Source organism: Apteryx mantelli, unplaced genomic scaffold, assembly GCF_036417845.1.
Source record: "Apteryx mantelli isolate bAptMan1 unplaced genomic scaffold, bAptMan1.hap1 HAP1_SCAFFOLD_34, whole genome shotgun sequence".
Lineage (NCBI taxonomy): Eukaryota > Metazoa > Chordata > Aves > Apterygiformes > Apterygidae > Apteryx > Apteryx mantelli.
The window spans coordinates 4,171,013-4,194,641 of NW_027118693.1; the positions used below are offsets into that span (position 1 = coordinate 4,171,013).

The 23,629-nt window shown below is 56.5% G+C and overlaps 1 long non-coding RNA gene across 1 annotated transcript; it reads right to left on the reverse strand.

Annotated features, from left to right (window-relative positions):
- Nucleotides 1–16,019: 16,019 nt before the first annotated feature.
- On the reverse strand, nucleotides 16,020–17,116 carry LOC136996386 (uncharacterized). Its single transcript, XR_010887557.1, has 3 exons — nucleotides 17,102–17,116; nucleotides 16,684–16,863; nucleotides 16,020–16,161 (listed from the first exon to the last, which is right to left on the reverse strand). It is a non-coding gene; the product is annotated as an uncharacterized lncRNA (long non-coding RNA).
- Nucleotides 17,117–23,629: the final 6,513 nt, after the last annotated feature.

Sequence of the window (23,629 nt, forward strand, 5' to 3'; positions counted from 1 at the left end):
ACGCATCCCTTTTCCTGACCCCTTTGCATTCCTGTCCCCCTGGGGCCTTCCCATGTTCTTCTCTGCATCTTGCACCTTTCCTGGCACTGCAGCCAGACCATCCCCAATGCTCTCTGTGATGGCAGCCCAGGCCCCACGGCAGGGCACTCCAGGCCTTTGGGAGGGGACCACTCCCACAACTCCTAACACCACCTGCTCCCCCAGCAACTCTCCAGGCTGGGGCAGGGAGCTCCCACGGCCATTTTGCTGGGGGACCCCTTGCCACACGTGCTGAGGCTGCAGCCCTTTTCTTGGAGAACTGGGCTCCTCCTTCACTCTCATGGAGGACATTGCGTAGGGCACCTCAAATCCAGGGAAGAGGTGTTGGGGGACAGCAGGGCGTAAAGGGCTGTACCTGGCCAGCACTGCCACTCCCTTCTGAGATGTCTCTGCACGCAGAAACAGGTCCCAGCCACCGTTTCTCTCAACAGCCAGGGCTATATGCTGATAACCAGCGCAGCGGAGGAGACCTTTCATGGCCTCCACGGCGCACCTGCATGCAGAGCAAAGCCCAGGTCACACTGGCAGCCTGGCCCTGCCTTCAGGTCCAAGGCAGAGACAGGGAGACTGGGATCGAGCACCTGACATGGTTGCTGGCACGGGACTCATACCATTGGCATTCCCTCAGGAAGATATTTGCTTCCTGGCGCGTGAACTCTGCTGTGAAGACCATCTGAAAGAGCAGCGCCAGGAAGAGCTGGGGGAAAAACTCCTTCACCGCCTGCAGGCAGACGGGCTCCTGGAGAATCACATGCAGTGCTCTCGTTGCCTGCAGAAAACACCCAGAGACACCTCTCACTCCTGAACTGTCTCTGTCCTGCTTCCTGAACCCTCGAGGTGGGAGCCTCAGGCACAGCCTTGGACCACAGAAAATGCAGATGGAGGGCACAGACGTGCTGCCTGACCAGGGCCAAGGCCCGCAGGTTCTTTGGCCTCAGCTTCAGTCTGTACACAATGAGCCTTCCTGCGTCAGCATGACCATCGCCTGGGCAGGCTTCATGCATCGTGCAGGCTCTGCCAGGATCCCTGTCCCAGGCTTTGCCATCTGCTCAGGTTTTGCAGGAGCCCTACTCCTGCCCCTAACCTTGCCCTGAACCCTACCCTGCGTTTCCAGCCTGCTGAACGAGGTCAGGGGATGCAGGGACAGGGGAGGATGGAGATTTCCTGAGCATGGCCAGCCTAGGTGTTGGCGTGCAGAGAGGCCCAAGCAGCACTCGGCAGCCCTGTGTGCTGGCCCAGGTGGAGGCCTGGCGCTGGGCATGTTGTATCCATGGGCTCAGGGGAGGTCCCTGCTTGGGGGCACACAGGGAGGGGAGAGGGGGCCTGGAGAGGCAGGTGCCAGCCTGCGGGCAAGCGAGGTCTCGTCCCGTAACTCACAGCCAGGGGAAGGATGCAGCTGTTGTCCCTGTCGGAGCTGGACTGCTTGCGCAGTGGCCGCTCCTCCAGCAAGCTCAGCAGCTCCCGCAGCACGTTTGTCGCAGCCGGGGGCTTAGCCATCAGCACCTTCCACATGGTCACGGCGGTGCTGCAGGCCCAGAGTGCTCTGTCAGTTGCCTCCTTGGCCACAGCACCGCAGCCTGGGAAGCCCTGGAAGTCCCTAGCTGTCCAGCAGCCTTACCCCTAGCCACCCCCTCCTCGCTGGCAGCCCCAAGGGCATCCTGCCCATGCAGGCAGGACATGACCAAGCTGAAGGCCCCTGTGGGGCAGGGAGTGAGCATAGCTGCTGGGTGCTGGGCATGAAGGCAGGGACACTTGCTCAGCTCTGCTGTCTGAAGGGCTGCTTGATGCACCAGCGCTGGGCAGTGGTGGGAGAGACAGAGGGCCCTGCCCCTCAGGGGTGTCCTGGGAATCTCCTTGGCTCTGGCCCTCTTTGGGCCCTTCTCCCCATCTGGATGAGCTCTCGAGGCTGACGGGCCCCATACCTGCTGCAGAGTGGGGAGCAGTACAGCAGGCTCATGGTCACCTCACCAGGGTTCGAGCAGGCCAGTCGACAAAGGGTCTTGTATAGGGTGACCTCGGCCGACCACTTCCTGACATACTCCAGGTTCTGGTAGAGGCACCTTATGAGCCGTGGCACCTGGAAGACACATGGGTGAGACACATTACCCCAGCTCCCACTGAGATCTCCTTCCCTCTACACCACTCCCAATGCTCCTTGCGGCCTTCAAACGGTGTCGGGGGCCCAAGAACCCTGGATTTGGTGGGGGGAAACCGTGTCCCAGAGGGCTCAAGTCCCAAGCACGCCAGCCCCAGGCTGCTTACATCTTCCAGCGGACAGACAGCGTCCCGCAGGAACACCTTCAGCATGCGCCTAGCCACTGCCGTGCTGTAGGTGCTGCAGTTCCTCATGCCCTCCATGGCTGTGACAATGACATCTGTCCACTCAGAAGGATGAAGGCTTTTCACAAACGGCTATGGGAGAAAGGAGGTGAGGGAAGAAATGTCACGCTGTGGGCCATGTCAGCGGTGCTTAGCTGAGCAGTGGACACTGCTCTGGAGAGGGGTGCAGAGCAATGCTGGCACCGTGGCCCCAGCAGAGACAAGAGTGGGCGCTGGGCTGAGCAGCGGCACCGTGGGGCATGTGGCCAGAGGGCCATCAGGGCAAGGCAGGATGGCTGGGATCAGGGTCACAGTGCACTGGCTCTGCAGGCAACCACAGCTTGCTGGTGGCCAGCAAGGCTGGAGCTGCTGCTGGCACTCTTGGAGCGAAGCCTCTGGCTAGTCCCCGCTCAGGCACAGCGGAAGAGACACCGGTGAGAGCGGTGGCTGCTACCAGCGTGCAGCCATTATGCAAGGTGCCACTGAGAGCTGCTTCCCTCTCCACCACTCCCTCTGCCCATTCTGCATGAACCGCGAGGCCCTCTCAGCTCCACTCATTAGGGATCCCTTTGCTCATCCAAGTCTCCTGATGACTCCAGGGCCAAGAGTCCCAGCAAGGGAGGTGCTCCTCACCCTAATGTTCTCACGGATGTTGCTGGTCCGTGAAAGGCAGAGTTCATCGTCAGCTTCTGACTCCTTTTGGGACGCTACATGCTCTGGATTATCCTGCAAGAGCTCCCTGCCTGAACAGGAGTGGAAAGACAGAGCGGTCAGGAGGAGTGATGGAGACTTGGAAGTGGCAGACTGATGGCGTCAGGGAGAAACCAGCCCGCAGAGAAAAAGAGCGTGCCGGGAGCGTACGGGGAGCAGGATTCCCAGGGAGGGTCAGGGCCTATTCCAGGGCAGAGAAGGGGCAACTGCTTCAAAGGGTACCAAAAGCCTGCTGGGTTCGACTGGACGTTCTGGTGTGAAGCACCTCAGAAGCCACAGGGTGAGCAGGGGCTGCTGAGCATTTTCCAGGCCAGGGGTATCCAGGACAGGTACTAACATACTGCTCCTCTACTCCTACATCAGCCATGTTTCCTGCTTCTTTGTCTCACGGAGCAGAGCGGCTGAGGCAGTGTGATGCCTTCCCTGGCCTTGCCACAATGTCTCTGTCCAGAAGGACGCAGCCCACCACAGCTTCTCTTACGTTTTCGTTGCATGACGAAACTGAACAGGCAACCAAGAGCATCCAAAGCCCCACGGTTGGTCTCCGCGTCCTCATAAGCACAGCAAAGGATGAGACGCCCCACCAGCTGTCCCAGGATTGGGACAGAGATCTTTCCACAGCAGGCGGGGCTCTCATCAACTCCTCCAAAGGGGTGCCAGACCTGCGCAAGGGGGTGGTACAGGTATGAAGGGCCGATGGCAGGCAGTCGCCACCAAAGCCCTGAAGCCAGGAGTCTGCCCAGGCATGCATCCCAGGTGAGTCCAAGCTTTGGAAGGCCCTGCAGGCCTTGGCTCTCAAAGCAGCTGGGCAGCAGCCCAGGCAAGGCAGCGCTGCCACACCTGGCCTCACGTCACGCTCCCCGCACACTCCTGCCCTGCACAGGGCTAGGGGCACAGCTGGCTCCTCAGAAAAAAAGCACTGGAGAGAGAAGCTCATGGCAAGAGGGACAAAGACCTTTTGCTTCAGGCCAGAGCCTTGCTGAGCACTTTGACCTCTGCCCAGGCTTCCCTCAGAGGGACCCCTGAGCTGAAAGGTGCTCTGGTCTGCAGGGAAGGGACAAAGGGCTGGCTCAAAGGTGCCTGGCTCCTTACCTTCAGCGAGGAATAGCTGGCCAGCAACTTGCTCAGCCTCCCAATCCTCCCCACAGCCCTCTCACGCACAGCTGCTCTCTCCGAGTTGGTGAAGGACAACAGGAGCTGGGAGGAGAAAGGCTACTGGTCTGCCCGGGGAGCTGACGCCCACTCCAGCAGAAGCAGCTCTGCTAAGCCCCTGGCTGCATTGCTACAGTCCATCAAGGCTTCCTCAGGGCTAGAGCAAAGCCTGGAATGGGGTTCCTGCCCCTACAGGCCAATCCAGACCCCCACCTCCTGCACAGCCCCTGCTCCTTTCCATGCCTCCCCTCCAGAACATCGCTGAGTGTGCCCTCCTCAGCAAGGAAGGGCTTTAGGGCAGCACCTTCCCTGGGACTCTGCATGGGGGAGGCTGGGCTATGGCCTCTTGGGATGGCAGAAGAACCGAGCTTCTCAGCTGGGCTCCCCTTGCAGGATGGGCAGCTCCCAGGAGGTCTCTGCCTCATTCAGATCTGGGGACGGAAGTACAAGGGAAAGGGAGGCAGGGGGATGCAGCACCAGCTGCCACCTGTGTGGTGCCAAGAGAAGAAGGGTCCAACTCCTCCCAGGCCTTTAGTGCCAGAAAAGCTTTGGGGGCAGAGTTGGCCCAGCAGTGCAGGGGGCAAGGCTCTCCTGTGACCCAGGAGGAGTCTGGGGAAGGGGAAGGCACTTGGGCTGCAGCCAGGGGACACTGGGCTCACCCCAGAGCACAGGGGGGAACCCCTGGTCACCAAAGGCAGGTGGCTCCCCTCCCTGCAGTGTGCTGCCTGCACATGGCACTGAGGTGGGGAATGTCCACCTGCGGGTGTCACTTCCCTCTGAGCTGAAGAGCAGTCCCTGGGAAGCCCACTCTTTGCAAATGCCACACCTGCAAGATATTCTGCAGCTCCAGGAGGCTGGAAGTGGCAGAGTTGAGCACCAGCATCTCCAACATGCTGTCCATGGCGTCCAGGGTCTGCAAGGAGGACACAGGGTTGTGGCACTCTTTCACCGCCCCCTCTGACCCACAGCAGAATGAGCTGAACTCCTGCTGCCAGGGGACGACACCCACTGCCCTGCAGTGGCCAGGGAGAGGCCTCAGGGTAGGGGAGAGCTGCTGTGCACGGAGCAGCCTGGGGGCTCTGCCGTGGCCCAGCCCAGAGGAAGAGAACGAAGGGAGTTGCCTCACAGCACAGGAGAGCCAGGGGCAAGCCCAGAGGGGCTGACAGGCTCCCTGTAGCTCACCCAGCACATACCTTGGAATAGAGGGATGTGTCCACGTTCTCCATGTCGTCTTTGGGAGGAAGCAAGAAGACACTCTGGAAGCAGGCATGGAGGAGGCTGCTCTTTTTGCCCTCCAGAACCGGCTCCACTGCACTGCAAAGAGAGAGAGAGAGAGGGGCCTGCTCGACACTGGTGCTGGGAGGGCTGCCTTGATGCCCTGGGCAGGTGGATGGGGACCTCTGGGGCAGGAGTCCCCGCGCTGGTATGGAGAGCAGCTAGGGGAGCCCTATAGGGAGGTGCCCCCTCCTTCCATGACACTGCTCCAGGGACAGAGGACAGTCCTGGCGGGTAGGCCTCACGCCTTCTCAACCATCTGCCTCCCCTTCTGGGGTAAAAGCCAAGGTGCCCTGGGGACCTGCAGGCACCCCTCTGCCCTCCCATCTGCCCTACTGACCAGCCCAGGGCAGGGGAGAGCAGAGGGCCAGCAGACAGCACCGCCAGCCTCCTCCCAGGACGGGGGACACCTCCCAGACAGGGACACCGCCATCAGGGCCATGCTGTGGAGAGCTCTTGCGCCAAACCAGGGGCTGCGGTAGGTACCTCATTGCCGTGATAGCAAGCATGGCTTGCTGACGCACTGCTGTGCCCAGGTGGTCCATGGGCTCCTCTTGCAGCAGCACCTGGACAGCACAACCAGGATTCAGGCATGGCAACTGCCACCACCCAGCACCAGCAGACCCAGCAACAGTCTGCGAGGCTGGCAGAGCCCTCATGCCCCCATCCCTGCACTGCAGCCCAGAATGACCCCCACCCTGCCAAGGTCTCAGCTTGCAGGGCTTCTCAGGAGCACCCGGACTCCTGCTGGCAGGAGCTCTGCCAATGCACACATGCCCCAACCCTCCCAATGCCCAAGCTGTGCCTGTGCCCAGCTGCCCTTGACCCCTTCCTCACACCTGCTGCATCTCCCCTCACCTTGATATTCTCTGCCAGCTCGTATCTGCAGCAGAAAACATCCAGGCCCCACTGCAAGGCCCTGGAGCTGCTGTCTCTGCAGAGGGTGCAGATGGACGCTAGAAACTTCAGCTTCTGCACCTCTTCCTGACACACAGGGAAGAGAGACGGAGTGTGAGAGGGGAGAGGAAAGGCCAGCAGGACCAGAGCAGTGAGGGGGCTGCACTACTGTGCAGGACCCCTGCACAGGAGCAGCTCTGCACAGCCAGCAGCCCCCCAGCAGCCTGGCAGCAGGCAGCAGACCCGACAGGACCCGGAGGGAGACACACGCACCACCCCGACGGACACGGCTGCAGCTACCTTTTGTCTGCTGCTCACAAAGGCCTGGATGAACTCCAGGGCTTCCTCATCCTCTCTGGACAGCTTTGACCAGCTGCAGATGGAAAACCTCGCACCTGAGAAAGGACGAGAGCCAGGACGACTGCAGACACTGACCACAGGCAGCAGAGAGTAGCACACTGAGCTCTGCCCTCTCTCCAGCCATGGCCTGCTCCCGTGGACGCAGTCTCCCCCAGGCTTCTCAGGGCTGCAGGGTGCCCAGCACACGGGCTGCGATGCTGGAGCCAGCGAGGCAGGGGAGCGCCTCAGCTGCACCACGGTTGGGAACTTGCTCGCAGGCGGGCAGGAAAGGTCCCCGTCCCGCAGCATCACTCCTCCTGCTGCAGAGCTGCCGCTCGCTGCCCGTCCCAGGGAGCAGGAGCTGCGTCCATCTGCGCTCTCCTTCCGTGGCACATACTGTGCTGGGGCCGGCTCCCAAGCCCCGAGCGGGCCCAGGCAGCCGGGCACCACTGTGCCAGCACCCCTGGGGACCCCGACACCAGCCTGCCGGGGAGATGGGAGCCCGGCGCAGAGCAGGATGTGCTCCCCAGCCCCGGCCCAGACCAGCCCCACGGGGCCGCTCACTCACCGCTCTGCGGAAAGCTGCTCCCCTTGGGAGCCCTGTCCTGCTCCCGGGCTGCCCGGGGCCTGCGGGGGCGGCTGCCCTCCTTCTCCCAGGCCACCCGGGGGCGGCTGGGGGGTCTCTCCTCCATCCTGCGGGGCAGAGCAGAGGTGTGAGGGGGAGAGTTTTTAACACAGAGCCGGGGAGGGTCCCCACGGGGGTGGTGGCGGCACTGCACTGTCCCCCCACCCCGGCCCTGGCCCTGGCGCCAGCTCTCCTGTGCCTCAGCCCCTTCCGCAAGGCTCTGCCCCCACCGCAGCCGAGGGCCCCCACGGCCCCGTGGCGCTGCCCAGCCCCAGCCCCGTCGCCCTCATCCAGGCCGGGAGGTGGGAAGGCCTCGGGAAACGCCTCGGCTCTGCGGGGCTGCCAGGGCGGCAGGGAAGGATGCAGCTGCGCTCGGTGGCTTCTCCATGAGCCCCGCGTGCTCCTGACCTCTCCCGTCGCCGTCCTCCCGGACACTGCGGGGCCGCGGCCTCACCAGCGCCTGGCAGCACCGCGGGTGTCACAAGGGGGGTCACAATGGCCCCGCCGGGTGGCGACTGTGAGGTCGCCTCTGCTGCCGGGAGCTGGGCCAGGAGCAGCAGCCGGTGCCACGAGGGACTCCCGGACCTGAACACAGCTGCCCCGGGCAGGAGAGAGCTGGGAGAGGGCGGGGGGGGCAGCTCGAGGGGCAGCGTGGGGCTGCGCACGCCCACATCCCTCGTGTTTCATCCCCGACTGCCCGGGGGCTGGAGGAACTAACCTCCTCATCACTAACCACTAACCTTAAGCCCTACTCCTAAACCTAACGCCAGCCCTACCTCTTACCCCAACCCCCACTCTAATCCCTCACCCCAAACCCGAACTGCTAAGCCAAAACACAGGCCTGTAACCCCTTTCCCTAACTCTTACCTGAGCCCTCACCCTAATCCCTAACCCTCAGCCCTAGCACTAAAATGCTAGCCTTCACCCTAGCCCTCACCTCTGGTCATAACCCAATCCCCCACAAAGCTAGCCAGCACTCAGAACAAGGACCAGAAACCCTCAGCAGAACAACAAAACCTCACCCTAATCCTCACCCAATCCCTAACCCGATACAGCGAGCTCTCGTCCCTGGCCCTACCCTGAACACGACCCCGAAGCAGAAACCCGAAGGAGATGCCTGAACCCTAACTGCTAACCTGGACCCCTTCCCCGTTAGCTCTGCCCCTCGCGCTCACCACCTAACCTGCAACCCCTCTGCTAACGCTCCCTCCGGGCTCCCTCCGACCCCGGGAGGCAGAGGACAGGCAGGGATTGGGAGGTGCTGGAGCAGCTGAGCTTGGCGGGGACCTCTGGAGATCCCCTGGTCCAACCCCCCCGGTCAAGCAGGGGCAAATAGGGCAGGTTGCCCAGGACCGGGTCAGGCGGGTTTGGAGTATCGCACAGAGTCGAGATTCCACAACCGCTCAGGAAACCTCTTCCCGTGTTTAACCACCTTCACAGTGAAAAAGTGTTTTCTTACATTCAAGTGGAATTCCCTGGTTTGCCATTTTGTGCCCACTGCCTCTCCTCCTCTCACTGGGTACCACTGAGAGCCACTCAGAGCCACGGTCTCCGTCTTCCTTACACCCTCCCATCACATATTTACACCCCCTGAAAACATGCCCACCAGCAGCCTGTTTTCCAGGCAAAACAGTCCCAGCTCTCGCAGCGTCTCCTCCTGCGGGAGATGCTCCAACCCTTCGGGCATCTTTGTGACCCACAACAGCAACATCTCTGACATCCGCAACAACAACAGCCATGACCCAGGGACATGCCGAGTGGACACAGGGATGGGTTTGGAGCCAGATATTCAGGACAAACCGCTCCACAGCTGCCGAAACAGGACTTTGTCCATGGCAGCACCAAACTGCTGGGCCGGGGCCAAGGCCGGGGGGGCGGGGGCAGATGGGCTGTGCCATGGCCAGGCACGGGGTGACAGCCGGGCCGCGCCACGGCAGGACGGGGAGCACAGCAGGCCGTTCCCGGCGCGGCCGTGGGGCAGACGCCCACGCCGCACCCCACTCGCCCACGGGCCCAGCCCGGGCGAGCCCGGGCCCAGGCGCAGGAGGCGGCGGGTGGCGGGCGCTGCACCACGATGGCACCAGGGCCGGGCAGCAGGGACAGCCCTGCCAGGACACGCCATTGGGCGGCCTGCATGTCGCTCAGGGCACACCCCGCCCCTCCCAGGCACTCATTGGCTCGCTGCCACCCCTCGCTAGCTGATTGGCTGGCCGGGGCGGCACCCCTGAGGGCGGGCAGGCTCGGTGCCACCCTGACTCCAGCGCAGCCCCGGCCCGGCCCGGCCTGGCCCCTGCGCGACACCCGGCCCCAAACGGCGCCGCCGGGGCTGGAGGCAGCGGGGGCGCGAAGGGCGTCAGGGCGCTGCGCGATGGAGCTGGCAGCCGGGGCGGGGAGGGCCGGGCCGTGGCGGTGCGGGTGGGACCGCGCGGGGAGACTGCTGCTGTCAGGCCTGGCCTGGCCTCGCACCGCTTCCCTGGAACCGGAGCCGGAGCCGGAGCTGGAGCTGGAGCCGGAGCTGGAGCCTGCCCCGGCCACGGCCCTGCCCCGCTCCCCCCACCCCAGCCCCACCCCTGCCCCACCCCAGCTGCAGAGCCCCCCAGCTGTGACCCCTTCCCAGCTCGCACCCAGCCCTCGCCCTCAGCCCCAGCCCTACAGCACTCGCCCGCAGCCCCAGCCCTGCCCCGAGCCCAGCCCGTGCCCGCACCGCTCCCCAGAAACCCCGAGCAGAGCCCGAACCCTCCCCGAGCCTCCCCTAACCCCCGCCTTAAAAGCCGAGCTACGACCCATAGCCCGAGCTGCATCAGCCCTGGGATTTGCATTCAAGAAGTAACTTTCCCCAGAGCCTACTGACCAAGTTCAGAGATATTTTCCCTTTTTTCTGTGTTTCATAGCCAAGCTATGAAATGCAGTATTAATTAAATGCAGAGTAGGTGGAACCGATCGTTTCTGGAGCCCAGACTTCAGGGTGGGAGTTAGGCTCGGTACCGTCTAAACCCTTTGAATACATGCTCGATTGCATGAGGATCTCCATGATCAAGCTGCTATAGAACAACTAAAGCAACATTGGAAACATGCCCCATAGAAAATTGGGTCTGCTGTGCCCTAACTACGAACATTTGCAGGAGCTGCTCAATCAAAACAGAAGCTGCAGCTATGTTCTTTGAAGAAAAGGAGGTTACAGATGGCCGCTCACTCTGCACAGAGCTCCACTCAATTCAGGCAGTATTATCGCACCGGTAATCTGGTCCCATCTCCGTATGGAGAGATTATTGCCCTTGGCAGTTCTGCTGGCAAACAGGGGAATAGGAAGGCTCCCAAATGGGCTGAAGGCAAAATTAACCAGCTTAGCTCAAAGGGCCGATGAGCAGACTGGACTGATTCAGGCTGAAGCACATTATACAGCACATAAATTATGCCCTCCACTAGTATAAGTAGGAGGATGTTGCCTATTCAGATGGCAGAGTTAGAATTGAAAGAAGATGCCTGTTCATTGTCTAAGAAAATTGTTGTAAAACTTAAGACGTTTTACCTATGCTTTACAAAATCAAAACAGCTAAGCTCATGTGAACTCAAAATGCAATTGCTCTGGGATGACTGTATTAAAATTGAGAATTTTTTTTAGGATAAAAGCAATCCTTCTTTTTCAAACCCTTGAGTTGGTGTTCTTTGAATTTCATACTTTCCTTTGTCTAAGCCGAGAAGCCTCTTGTCATAGCTATAGGAGTTTATTTTGACAAAGGCATCTATGTGCTTTCTGATCTGGTCTCCTAGAACATCTTCCAGGAACTTGAACTCCACTTGCTTCTTGTACTGTGACCGACCAATAAATCCCCCCAATGGAAGCAGGGTCAGGGAAGAACGCAGGTGTGACTGACCCCAGCTGTCGCAAAGAAAGCTGAATTAATCTCAGCACAAAGGGAACCAGAGCCTAAAAGAAAGGCCCCCCTCCAGACTCATGCGAACACCTGAAGGCTGGAAAGACATCCTTAGAGGAGGAGAAATAATTGGTGGTAGAGAGAATGTGCTCCCCAGCTGAGCTGCAACTGGTCTAGCAAGCATTGCTGGTTTGAACCAGTGGCTTGCTGCTTTCCCCTTTCCCAGGGAAATACAAGCTGATAATGGATCACATCTGAAGAATAAAGAAGTGCAAACTTGGTGTGCTTCAGATGGAGTTCAGTGCGCTTTCCACCTACTGTATTATACCTCAAAGTAATGTGGTAGCAGAAAGATGGAATGGACGACAGAAACAGCAGCTACGCAAGAGTGACTCTTCTCTCGTAGAATACTTCTAAGTGGGGATCCTGTTTGTGGGAAGCCATAAGTCGGCTAAATAAGTGACAAACGCCGATGGGAAGTCCCATAGCTAAGGGGTTTGTGTCAGTAGCTGCATGAATCCCTCTTAAAACAGAAATAAAACGCTCTCGATGTCCTGGAGATGAGGTTGTGGTTAAACACCCAACTCAGGGATCAGTCTGGGTGACTCTGCTGTTTTCCAAAGGAAAAGGAGTATGGGATGCTGTAGACCCTGAAGGGAGTAAGTTCACCATAAGTGAGGCTTGGATGGTGTCCAAGACCTGGGTGTCTTCTCTTGCAGGGAAATGGGTTGTTACCTTCTCACCGTGGGAACGCTGATAACTGGAACAGACGCCCAAAACCTGTTTCTGTCAGGTTCTGCCTTTTCATGTTGCCCATGGGACAACTCGGGTATTGAAGATCAGTCGCAACCCCTCCTTAAAACTACAGTTGCAGGAGGAATCCCATCTGCAACAGCAGGAGGTCAAGGACTGATAGGAAGCACTAATGTTACCTTCACCCTAAGATCTAACTTTAGTCTAAATGTAACCGTATGTAATAACACTGGATTGGAAGCTGCACATGGTTTTACATAGAGTGAAATGGGTACTACATACATGAAAGGCAACATTTGCTGTTGTAATGTAACATATATTTTTGACCAAATCACCAAGCAGACTTACTGGTTAACTTCTCATAGGACTGAGGAAACGATGCCTTTTTTTGCACCATTTAATGTATCAGTAACACTTGAAGTAACCTTCCACCAGCTTGAAAACTTTCTCAAACAGAACGCCAAGGTTACTCATGTAACTGTCTAAAACTGGAGAATGCTTAGAGGAAAGAGAAGGAATGATGATATATGATAATAGCAAATGGATTTGGTTAGTAAAAGTGGAAACGAGCCTTACTGAAGCTCATGGATATGATATCCTTCAAGGCTGTTTTCCCCCAAAGCTAGCAATGTATTGCGGTTGATGTTACATCCTCTACTCCTACTGTTAATGATCCCTCCGTTGTTCCTCAGCTTTCCCCATGCCACGGATGCAGCCCCAGGCAGGCAGAGGGATGGCGGCCTCCTCCATGCCAGCCCGCTCCTCCCATGCCTCTTGGCCCTTGCAGGGGGCTGGAGCTGCCCCGTCCCAGGGCAGCCAGGCAGCGCCAGGGCTGGGATGGGGCATGAGGGGACAGGGAGTGCGGGGGCAGTGGAGCAGGGTGAGCAGCCCTGCTTGGGGCCCTGTGGCTGGGCCAGGGAGAGCTGAGGCCGCTGGGGCTGGCCGGGCTGCGGATGCTGCTTCGACATCAGCTCCGTGCTAGAAACATCGAGTTTCCTCCCTTTGCAGAGGAGCAGCCTGCAGCGGAGGCCCCTCCGTCTGGCGCTTGTGAGCCACATGCGGAGTGCTGTGTGCAGTCCCGGATTGCCCAGGAAAGAGAGAGAGTGACAGACAGGAGTGAGAACAGCAGAGGCCAGAAGGATGGTTTGGGCCTGGAGCCCATCAGGCACAAGGAGCTGCTGAGAGACATGGGTCTGTTCAGCGTGGAGAAGGGAGGGCTCAGGGGAGATCTTCTTGCTCTTTACGGTGACCAGCTGGGAGGGTGTAGAGAAATCAGAGCCACGCTCTGGTAAAAAATGGACAGTGGAAGGACAGGAGGCAACAGGCACAAGCAGAAATATGGGACATCCCACGTGAAAGAAGGAAAAACATTTCCTTCTTAAGGGATCAAACAATAGACCAGCTTCCCAGAGAGGTCGTGAGGATCTCCATCTTGGGAGTTTTTTTCAAAATTTGTCTGGACAAGGTCATGAGAAACCTCATCTACTTGGAGATGTTTTGAGAAGGAGCTAGGACTAGGGACTTATGGCCCAGGAGGTAGGACTAGAGACTTAGTAGAAACTAGTGCTCTCTCCCAGCCAAAATTGCTCTGCAATGCCATGGTTCTACATGGTACTGAGGAGAATCACATCATAAGGGCATCCCCCCTCGCCGTTCTTGCGCCCCTCCTCTGTGCTGCCCACAGGGCCCCGGGCTGGCAGTGCTGCTCTGCAGCGCAAGCGGGCTGTAGGGCCCCGGGGTGACTCTGCCCTGGTCGTGCTGGTCAGGGCAGCCCCAGCTGGACCAGCATCATTGCACCTGACAACCCCCTCCCCAGGGTCTGTGGCTGTGGAAGACGTCTGGAGAGCATTTCACAGAGCATTTCCAGTGGTTCAGGATGGGTTCAGATGTGTCATTAGACCAAGGGCATAGTTTTTCATTGTGGGTGACATGAACCGCTCCTGGGGCTCTCTTCCCTGTGTCTGCTGAGTCACCGCTGCCCCTTCCGAGATTGCCAAGCCCTCGGGTTTTTTAGCCCTTTGCTTTGAGTGACTCCACTTGTTTTTGTGAGTCTCCACTCACTGCCCATCCCAGGCACCCGCTGTCCTGGGAGATCCCCTGTGCTCGCTGTGTGGCTCCGTATTCCCTTCCAGAAGGAAGGGCATCTGTCACCAGCCCTGTAATACGTGAGACAATCTCCAGCAGATACCTCTTTAACACTCACCATCTCCAGCGGTCCTGGGCACCCACAAGCGAGGGCTGAATCCAGCCCTCATTCTCTAACACATCACCCTGCGAGCGCATCCCCCTTAGCCCATGGAAAACCCAAGCGCAGCAACAGGGCTTTTTAGGGTGCAATTCCCTGAATGCATTCCTGGCTCCCGCTTTGGAAGAGGAGCCCAACCTTCAGGTGCTGCCCTGAGGAAACCCCCCAAAGATGCCACCTGGGAGGCCAGCTCTGACACAGCGATAGGCAGATTTACAGAAGGCCTCTGGCTCAGACAGACTGGGTTTGTGCCGCGGGAGAAGTGGGAGGAATTCCACCGTTTCTGTACAAACATGAGCGTCACAGATAGAACTCGCAAACCACAGCAGTTGCCTGAGATCAGTTGGAACTTGCCTGTGAATAGAGATGGGCATCTTATTGCTGCTGAAATAGTACTAACTGAATCGGTTTCTTCAGGGCCTCCTTGAGCTCCTTGTTCCTCATGCTGTAGATGAGGGGGTTGACTGCAGGAGGCAGCACTGCGTACAGGACAGCCACCACCAGATCCAGAGCTGGGGAGGAGAGGGAGGGGGGCTTCAGGTAGGCAAACATGGCAGTGCTGACAAACAGGGAGGCCACAGCCAGGTGCGGGAGGCACATGGAAAAGGCTTTGTGCCATCCCTGCTCAGAGGGGATCCTCAGCACAGCTGTGAAGATCTGCACATAGGACAGCGCAATGAAAACAAAACAGCCAAACACTACAGAGAAAGTAACCACAAGAACCCCAGCTTCCCTGAGGTAGGCGTCTGAGCAGGAGAGCCAGAGGATCTGGGGGACTTCACAGAAGAACTGCTCCACGACATTGCCTTGGCAGAGTGGTATTGAAAAGGCGTCCATAAAGAAAACTGCTGCCCCAGACAGCTGCTGCCATTTTGGCACAAGCTCTGCTGCCCATGAGGGTTTCATAGTGCAGGGGTCTGCAGATGGCAACGTAGCTGTCAGAGGTCATGACTGTGAGGAGAGAACGCTCTGCTGAGCCTAAAAAAAAGATTAAAAAAGACCTGGGCAGCACATCCTGAGAAGGAAATGGCCCTGGTGTTGCTCAGGGAATTGGTCACGGATTTGGGGCCAGTGGTGGAGATGGTGCCAATGTCTACGAGAGAGAGAGATTGAGGAGGAAGAAGTACATGGGGGTGCGGAGGTGGTGGTTACAGGCGATGGCAGTGATGATGAGGCCATTGCCCAGGAGGGCAGCCAGGTAGATGCCCAGGAAGAGCGAGAAGTGCAAGAGCTGCAGCTTGCGCGTTTCTGTGAACACCAGGAGGAGGAACTCAGTGGGGGGGCTGCCGTTTGACATTTCGTCCCATTGGATATGGGGGACTGTCCAAGGAGAAAAAGACAGTGACAAGTTAGGATAAAATTTTCAAGGGAAATAAATAAATAAATAAATAAATAAACAAAATGTTCCATTTCTCTTTGAAAACACCACATTGCCTCTCTCTTTACTGGGGGGGCCCTTTGTGCAGTTCCCTTGCTTGAGCTCTGGCTTTTGCTGGCAGAGTCTGTCGCGAGGAGCAGGGGCCTCTGCCAACGGGCTCCAGAGGAGTCCGTCCTGCTGTACAGCAGGGGGTACATGGGAATGGGTGTAAATAGCTCTGACACTCACAATTTCTGTCAAATGAAATCCTCTCATCATGTGGAAGGGCTTTGCAGCATCTTCATTCCCAATTCTAAAGAAGGAGGGATGCAGAGGAGAGTTTCAGGGATTTTTTTTTTTAATATTGTTTATTTTCTTCGGGATGCCCCTGTCACACCTGGGCAGTGTTCTTCAGAGGTAGAAATCCTCCGCATTTCTACTGCGTCCTGAGAGGAAAGGATTCACTGTCTCTTGGTGCAGAGTGAGGACAGCCGCTCTGTCTATTAGCCTTGTTCCCAGCTGTCCTGTGCTTGCACCGCTTTGAGCTGGAAGATGGTCACGCTCATAGGTTACCCTGGAAAGAAAGCAGCCACTGCTGGGAGCAGAGGAGTCCAGTTTCGAAGTGCAGATCTCCAAACTTCTCTCCCTTTCTCAGGGCACCTGAGGGAGCTCTCCACACACCCCTTCTGGCCAAGGACACACAGGGCTCTTTTCAGCTGCCCATGTACAGCCTCCCACCACCATTTCCACACTCTTTGCATCTCTGCAACTTCTTCATGGGTGTCTCAGCTATCACAGAGATGCTCTGAGACAGCTGTGCCCTTCTGGAGGGCAGCATGCAACCTGGCAGCACACCACAGGGAAATGGTGAAACGTCCTAAAGATGGGCTCTCCTTAAAGGAGAGTCGGCTCATTTCCCAGCCCCACGGAGTGCATTTCCTGGACTCCCACCAGTCAGAAGGGATCCCAGAGAGCCTGAGAGAAGAACAGGAGCAGCATGGGCAGGAGGGGAAACAAGGAGCAACACCATAATCCTGCTGCCAAGGGAGGAAAGCAGAGAGGGCCAGGCGGGCACTCGGGAAATCCTTCACCTTACCCAGCTGAGCATGCCATCTCACAGGCAGTGACCTCGCAGGGCAGTCGCTCTCGGCGCCTTTGTCCGGAAGCACAAAATGGGCCTGCGGCAGGAGAGATGCCCCTCTCCCCTGCGGCACGTCTGGCTGCAGAGGAGGTGGCTCATGGCCTGGACTCCAAGGCTTTCAGGGCAGAGGCTGTGCTGGGTGGGAGTGGAGACACGGGGGGCTTGCTCAGAGCAAGGTGTCTGCATCAGCGGGACTGACAATGACTTGCCCAAATCCATCCTCCTATACCATTTCTGTTAGCAGTTCCCTGTCATTCCCTGCCCATCTCTGCTGCCTGGAGTTGTCCCTGCTAGGAGCTGTTTCTCTGTCCCAATGTCTTTTCCCGGTCAGTGCTCACAGACCCCATCCCACCCTCTGTGTGCTCAGTTCTACCCTGCAGAAACCTCCTGGGATAGTGCCCTGGCCAGGGGCATCTCTGTGCTTGCAGGTCCTAAGGAACAGGTCAGATAAAATCCGATGAAGCCATAAGGGTGATGCTGGTGCTGCCTGTAGGCTGAGGTGGGAATGAAGTGGCTTGCTGAGGTTTCTCACAGTCCTACTGATCTCTGAGAGTGAAGGCTGAGGAGTCCCAGTTCCTTCCCAAACTAGAAAACTCTTTCCTTTTTTCTCCTTGCCAAAATTAGGAAACTGAAAGAGCAGGCACCGGAAGGAAAGCTCCTTCCCTTTCAAGTAGCCTTTTTTCACTTTCCTCTGAAAAGCTCTCTCGGACATGCCCTGTGCATGAGCTAGAGCTGCGAGCAGCCCTGACCCACGCAGCACCCTCTCAATGGGAGAATGAAGCTGCCCCGCCAGGGTCACTCCTTCCACCCAGAGCTTCTCCCCACAGCCCCATGGGGAGTTCCCCGGGCAGGCTGAGTGCTGACCCTCACAGGCCGCAGAGTCACTACTCTGGGCACACAGCACCCTGGGGCACAGGGACACTGCTCCGAATTACAGCCCTGGGCAGACCTGTGTGCACACCCCAGCTTCACACCCCTGCAGCCGTCTCTGGGAGAAGGTAACAGTGTTCCCTGTCCCTCTGACAGGGTGGCAGGGAACCCCTCTTCTGAAGTACCTCCTCCTCCTCCTCCGCACTGGAGATGCCAGGAGAGTGATCCTTACAACCCTATCACCATGAGATGGGCTGGGCTCAGAAGACCCCTCCAGGAACCTCAGTAGCATTGCTCTAGAGCCAGAGACTTATGGTGGAAAGGGCGATGAAGATTTCTCCCACAAGGAGCTTTCCTCTGTCCTCCCACTCCAGACTGCCTTTCACTTTTCTCGGCCTTCTCTCACCTTATGTCTGCAAGAGCAGGCAGTTCCCAGAGCCCTGCTACTCTTTGCAGGGGAGCTGCTCCTGGACACAGCTGTCTCTCATCACCTCTGCCTGATTGCCATGAGCTCCCTGCATCCCAGGAGCCTGGCCCAGCTCAGGAGCACAGATCCAGCTGAAGTCAGGAATTTCTCCGTCCCTTGTGCCCTGCTCCTGGGAAATGTTCCCTGAGGTAGACTAAAAGAATCATCTATGGTCTCTCTCTAAACAGTGGAGAGAGGCTGATTCCAGCATTGCAATTTGTCTCGTCATAGGATGGTTATCTAAGAGAGGTGGAAACATCCCAGTCTAGATGCCCCTATCCCCATCTCTTACACAGGCAGGACACCTAGACAGCGACAAGAAGGGAGTTCATTTTCCCATGGTTCAGGTGTTGATTCGGACGAGTCAATCTAGACATCTCATGCCGGGTTAGAAACCCCTGGGGTGGAGCGGGATTCGTATTCCTCCCATGAACACCACAAATACACACGAGGTGGGAGCTTGCCCAGCTGAAGTGTGCGCAACGTGGATGTCTGCACGCGAGCTCCTTGTCTATGCTCCCATTCTAATCAATGGAGATAGAGGGTGGGAGTCAACTGGTCACACCCAAACAGCTGGTGATATTTGAAGAGACAGAAGTGGTCCAGGGCCAGTGTCTGCCTGCTCTGATGGAGCAATGGTAAGACCCTCATCCTTCTAGAGCATCTGGAGGGTGCCAGCTGGGGAATTTCCTTGGTCATCTGAAATGATCCTAGAGACCTACTACTACAAATCACAGAATGGCTGAGGCTGCAAAGGACCTCTGGAGACCATCTAGTCCAAGCGCCCTGCTCAAGCAGGGTCACCTAGAGCAGGCTGCACAGAACCCTGTCCAGATGGTTTTGAATATCTCTGAGGATGGAGACTCCACAACCTCTCTGGGCAACCTGTTCCAGTGCTCTGTTACTCTCACAGTAAAGAATTTTTTCTTCATGTTCAGACAGAACTTTCTGTGTTTCAGTTTGTGCCCATTGCCTCTTGTCCTGTCACTGGGCACCACTGAAAAGAGTCTGACTCCATCCTCTTTACAGCCTCCCTTCAGATATTTGGATGCATTGATAAGATGCCCCCTCAGTCTTCTCTTCTGCAGGCTAAACAGGCCCAGCTCTCTCAGCCTTTCCTCATATGAAAGATACTCCAGTCTCTTCATCATCTTAGTAGCCGTTCTCTGGCCTCGCTCCAGTAGCTCTATATCTCTCTTCTACTGGGAAACCCAGAACTACTACTAGAGCTCCCCTCACTACAAAGCCAAGACACGTGGACATCCTAGAGTGCAAACAGCTAATGGAATTCAGTGCAGACACTTGATTCAGTGACATAAAAATAGGCCAGCAGGGTCCTATCAGATGCCTGAGGTGTCCAGCAAAACCACATGCTTCTAGGAGCTAAAGCATAAGACCTACAGGACAGCTGTGGCTTTCTGGAGTGGTTGCTGGGCAAGCGCCCCAGTGCCTCTCAGGTTTCCTACCCGTGCCCAAAGCATGGAATGCCACCTCCACCTTTAGGCCAAATCCATCCCACCTGCATTCAAGCATGCTGCATAAATGGGAGGCACATCACACCAAGGTCTACACTCTCGTCTCTGCACGCTCAAACACTTCTAGCTTTCCTCCTCTTGAACCTCTTCTCACCCCCAGATGGTACGAACAGGGACTATGCTAATGATGTCCACAGGGTGGCTGGATCGCAGGCTGCCCAGGCCCAGGGACTTCTTCAGTGGCACCTTGTCCTTCCCGGAGATCAGTTCAGCTCTGTCACAGGGCCCATGGTGCTGCAGAGCATTCTCAGGCATTTCTGCACAGCCCAACTCTGTTTTTCCCTGGCTTCAGGTACCACAGCGTTTGCTCTGTTAGTGGAAACCCTGTTTCACCTTTACATTGCTGCCTGCTTTCTATGCCAGCACGCCTCTGCTCTGAAGTGGGCCACTGCATACACAGTGTCCTTGGCTCTTGGTAGTATGGTTCCCCATGACCAATCTGCACTCTGTGCCACAGCTGAGGTTCTGCAGCACAAATATATACAAGTGGATGCAGCCTGGGGCACAGACAGGAGCAGACGGAGGTGCACAAGCTGTCACAGGGCTGCCACATGATTGGAATAACCGAGATGTGGTGGTTCACTCGCACGACTGGAGGGCTGCAATAGCAGGCTCCAAACTCTTCAGGAGAGAGTGTCAGGGAAGCTGAGGAGGGAGGATGTCCTTAGTGTGACAGGGCAGCTCAGATGTGTGGAGCTCTTCCATGGGACAGACAAGGGGTTGGGTGAGAGCTTGTGGGTGCACATCAGAGTAAGGGTGACATTGTGATGGAGTTACAGACCACCCAGGCAGGGTGAGGAGGTGGACACAGTCTCCTCTAAGCAACCTGAGGAAGTCTTTGTGTCACAGGCCCTGGTTCTTATGGGGGGAATTTGATCTCCCTGACATTCAGTGGAAGGGCAAACAGGAGGGTGCAAGCAGTCCAGGAGGTCTCTGGAGGGTGTCAGGGACAACGTTTTAGCACACCCACCAACAAGGACCAGCAAGGGTGATGCTTACCTAGCTCTGGTACTCGCAAACAAGGAAGAAGTGATCGGGGATGTGATCATCAGTGGAAACCTTGGCTGCAATGCCCATGAAATAGTGGAGTGCCAGATCTTGAGGAAGGATAGAAGCAGAGTACAGACACTGGACTTCAGAGGAGCAGCCCTCGGCCTCTGCAGGGCACTGGTGGCGCATCCTGTGGCAGGCAGCTCTGAAGGGAATGGAGCTCAGGAAAGCTGGAAGATTTTTAAGGAAAGCACCTGCCAAACACAAGGATGTTCATAACGATACTCAGTAAAACTAGCAGACATCTTACGGGACCAGCTTGGCTAAACCAGGAACTTCTGCTTGAGCTCCAGTGCAATAAGGCAGCATACGGAAAGGGGAAGGAGGGAGAGGCTGCAAAGGAGAAATTTAGAAATGTTGTCTGGCAACACAGGCACGGTGTTAGGGAGGACAAAGCTCCCCTAGGATAGGCGCTTTCAGGAGATGTCAAAGGCATGAAGATGAGCTGCTACTGCTTCAGTAAGAATAAAAAGGAAAAGGTGGGCTCACTGCTGAGTGGGGCAGGGAATCTAGTAACAGCAGATGCAGATAGGCCTGAGGACCTCAACCCCTTGTTAGCTTCAGTCTTCACACACAAGGTCTGCCAGGCTGTTCTGCCTTGAGTCAGGACTCCTGGGGAGAAAAGCAGCCAACAGGGGATGAGGATTAGTGAGGGATTACTTGTGAGAACTCAAACTGTACAAGTCGATGGGGTTGGATGGGCTGCACACGAGGGTGCTGTGAGAGCTGACTGCTATCATAGCAAGGCCATTCTCTATCATCTTTCAAGGGTTATGGAGATGGGGAGAGGTCCCAATGACTGCAGAAAGGCAAATGTTACATCCGTCTTCGGAAAAGGCCAACAGGACAACCTGGGGAGCTGCAGGCAGTTTAACCTTACTTTGGCGAGGAGTATGTCATGGAGAGAATCCTCTTGGATCACATTTCTGGGCACATGAAGGAGAAGAAGGTGATAGGGAACAGTCAGCATGGATTTACCCAGTGTAAATTGTGCCTCACCAACCTGATGGCCTTCTCTGATTAACGTATTTGAGGATGGCGAAGAGTAAATGTCTCTTCTCTAGACTTTAGCCAGGCGTTTGACACTGTCTCCCACAATATTCTTGTACGCAAGTTAGAATGCTGCATTTTAGAAGGGCAGACCAGAGATGGGTAGAAAGCTGCTTGGATGATCATGCTCAGAGGGCAGTGGTAAATGTGTAGTAGTACTCATCCTGGTGGTCAGAGAGAAGTGGAGCACCACTGACGTCTCCAGTAGCTTGTTCCTGTTTATCTTCTTTATTAGTGACACGGAGGAGGCAACACTCATCATGCTTGTAGATGACCCCAAAGTGGAGATGTGGGGGAGCAGTCTTATGCTTGAGGGCTGCCCTTCAGAGGGACCTAGACAGGCAGGAGGAAGGGGCTGTCAGGAACCTGACGAAATTCATCAAGAACAGATGCCAGGTCTTGCACCCGGGATAAACCAGCAGCCCCCAGTGTTACAGGCTGGGGGCTGAGTGCCTGGGGAGTGGCTCTGCAGAAAAGAACCTGAAGGTCATGGTGGACAGGAGGCAAAATATGAGCCAGGAGCATTCCCTGGCAGCAAAGGAGGCCAAAAGCATCCATGTCTGTATGAGCAGGAGCACAGCCAGGAGGCTGAGGGAAATGATGATCCTCTTCTAGTCAGTATTCATTAGACCATGTACAGAGTCCCAAGGAAAAGAAAGAGGTTGACAACTGGAAGCGAATTTGGTGTAAGGCCCTCAAGCTATTGAGGGAGCTGGAGCACTTTCTTTGTGAGGAAATGGGGCTTGTTCAGCCTGGAGAAGAGAGGGATTTGGAGGGATCACATAACAGCCTTCCAATGGCTACAGGGAGGTCATGAAGAAGATGGAGCCAGGCTCTTCACCATGGTACGTGGTGGGAGGACAAGAGGCAATGGGCATAAGTTGAAAGAAGGGATGTTCATGCAAGAGATGAGGAAAAGCTTTTCCACTACGAGGATGGTCAAGCACTGGAGCTGGTTGCCCAGAGAGGCTGGGCAGTCTCCTCACTTGGAGGTTTCCAAGAGCAGACTGGATGAAGCCCCGAGCAACCTGGTTTGATGCCAGAGCTGACCTTGGTGTGAACAAGGAGATTGGGCTAGAGACCTCCTAAGGTCCCTTGCACCCTGAAGGAGTCTGTGATTCTTTCCCCTCCGGGTCTTCACTTTTCACTATTGCAGAAAGCATACAGGTTCCCTGTGACAGTGGAAGTAGGTCAGCTTTCTTGTCCTCCTGCAGTCAGGGTTGTTCAGATGCAGGCCTTCTTGGCAGGAATCCCCAAAGCAGCCCCAGTGAATCCTTTGCTTCACTTTTAATCCCCCCCCCTTTTTTTTTCTTCTCCCCCTTCTAAGTTTATGTCTTTTACCATCTTGATCCCCTCCCATGCTCACCCTTGCTTATCCTTTCCCTATTGGCGCTGTTTTGTTTTCGACACAGAAGAGCTTCAGTGCAGAGGGACCTTGAGAAACTTGGGTGACCTGGACAACAGACACTTCATGAAGATTTGCAAGAGAAGTGTCAAGTCCTGTGACTAGGGGGGTATAACCATGTCCATGAGGAGAGGTTGAGGGCCCTGGGCTTCTTTATGCTGCCAAAGTGGAGGTGCAAGGCAGTAGTAGTAGCCTGTTACTGCTTGAAGGGTGGTTTCAGAGATGATGGAGCTTTTCTTGGTAATGGGAAAGACCATGAGAATGGTAAACAGCCACAAAGAGCAACTTGTGGTGTTCAGATGTAACATCAGGAAAAGGGAATGTCACTTGAAGGGTGGTGCTACAGGTCACGCAGAGGGAGTCTGCAATCAGTCCATGGCTTTGTGTTTCAAGGAAAAGCAAGCAAGGACAGAGAGACATCACTGAAGGGAGGGAGGGAGATCCCGGGGTGAGAGCAAGGTGGGGAAGCAGGTTGGGTGTCTGCAGTCTGCAGGGAAACAGGTGCAGGCTTGGGACAGCATAGGA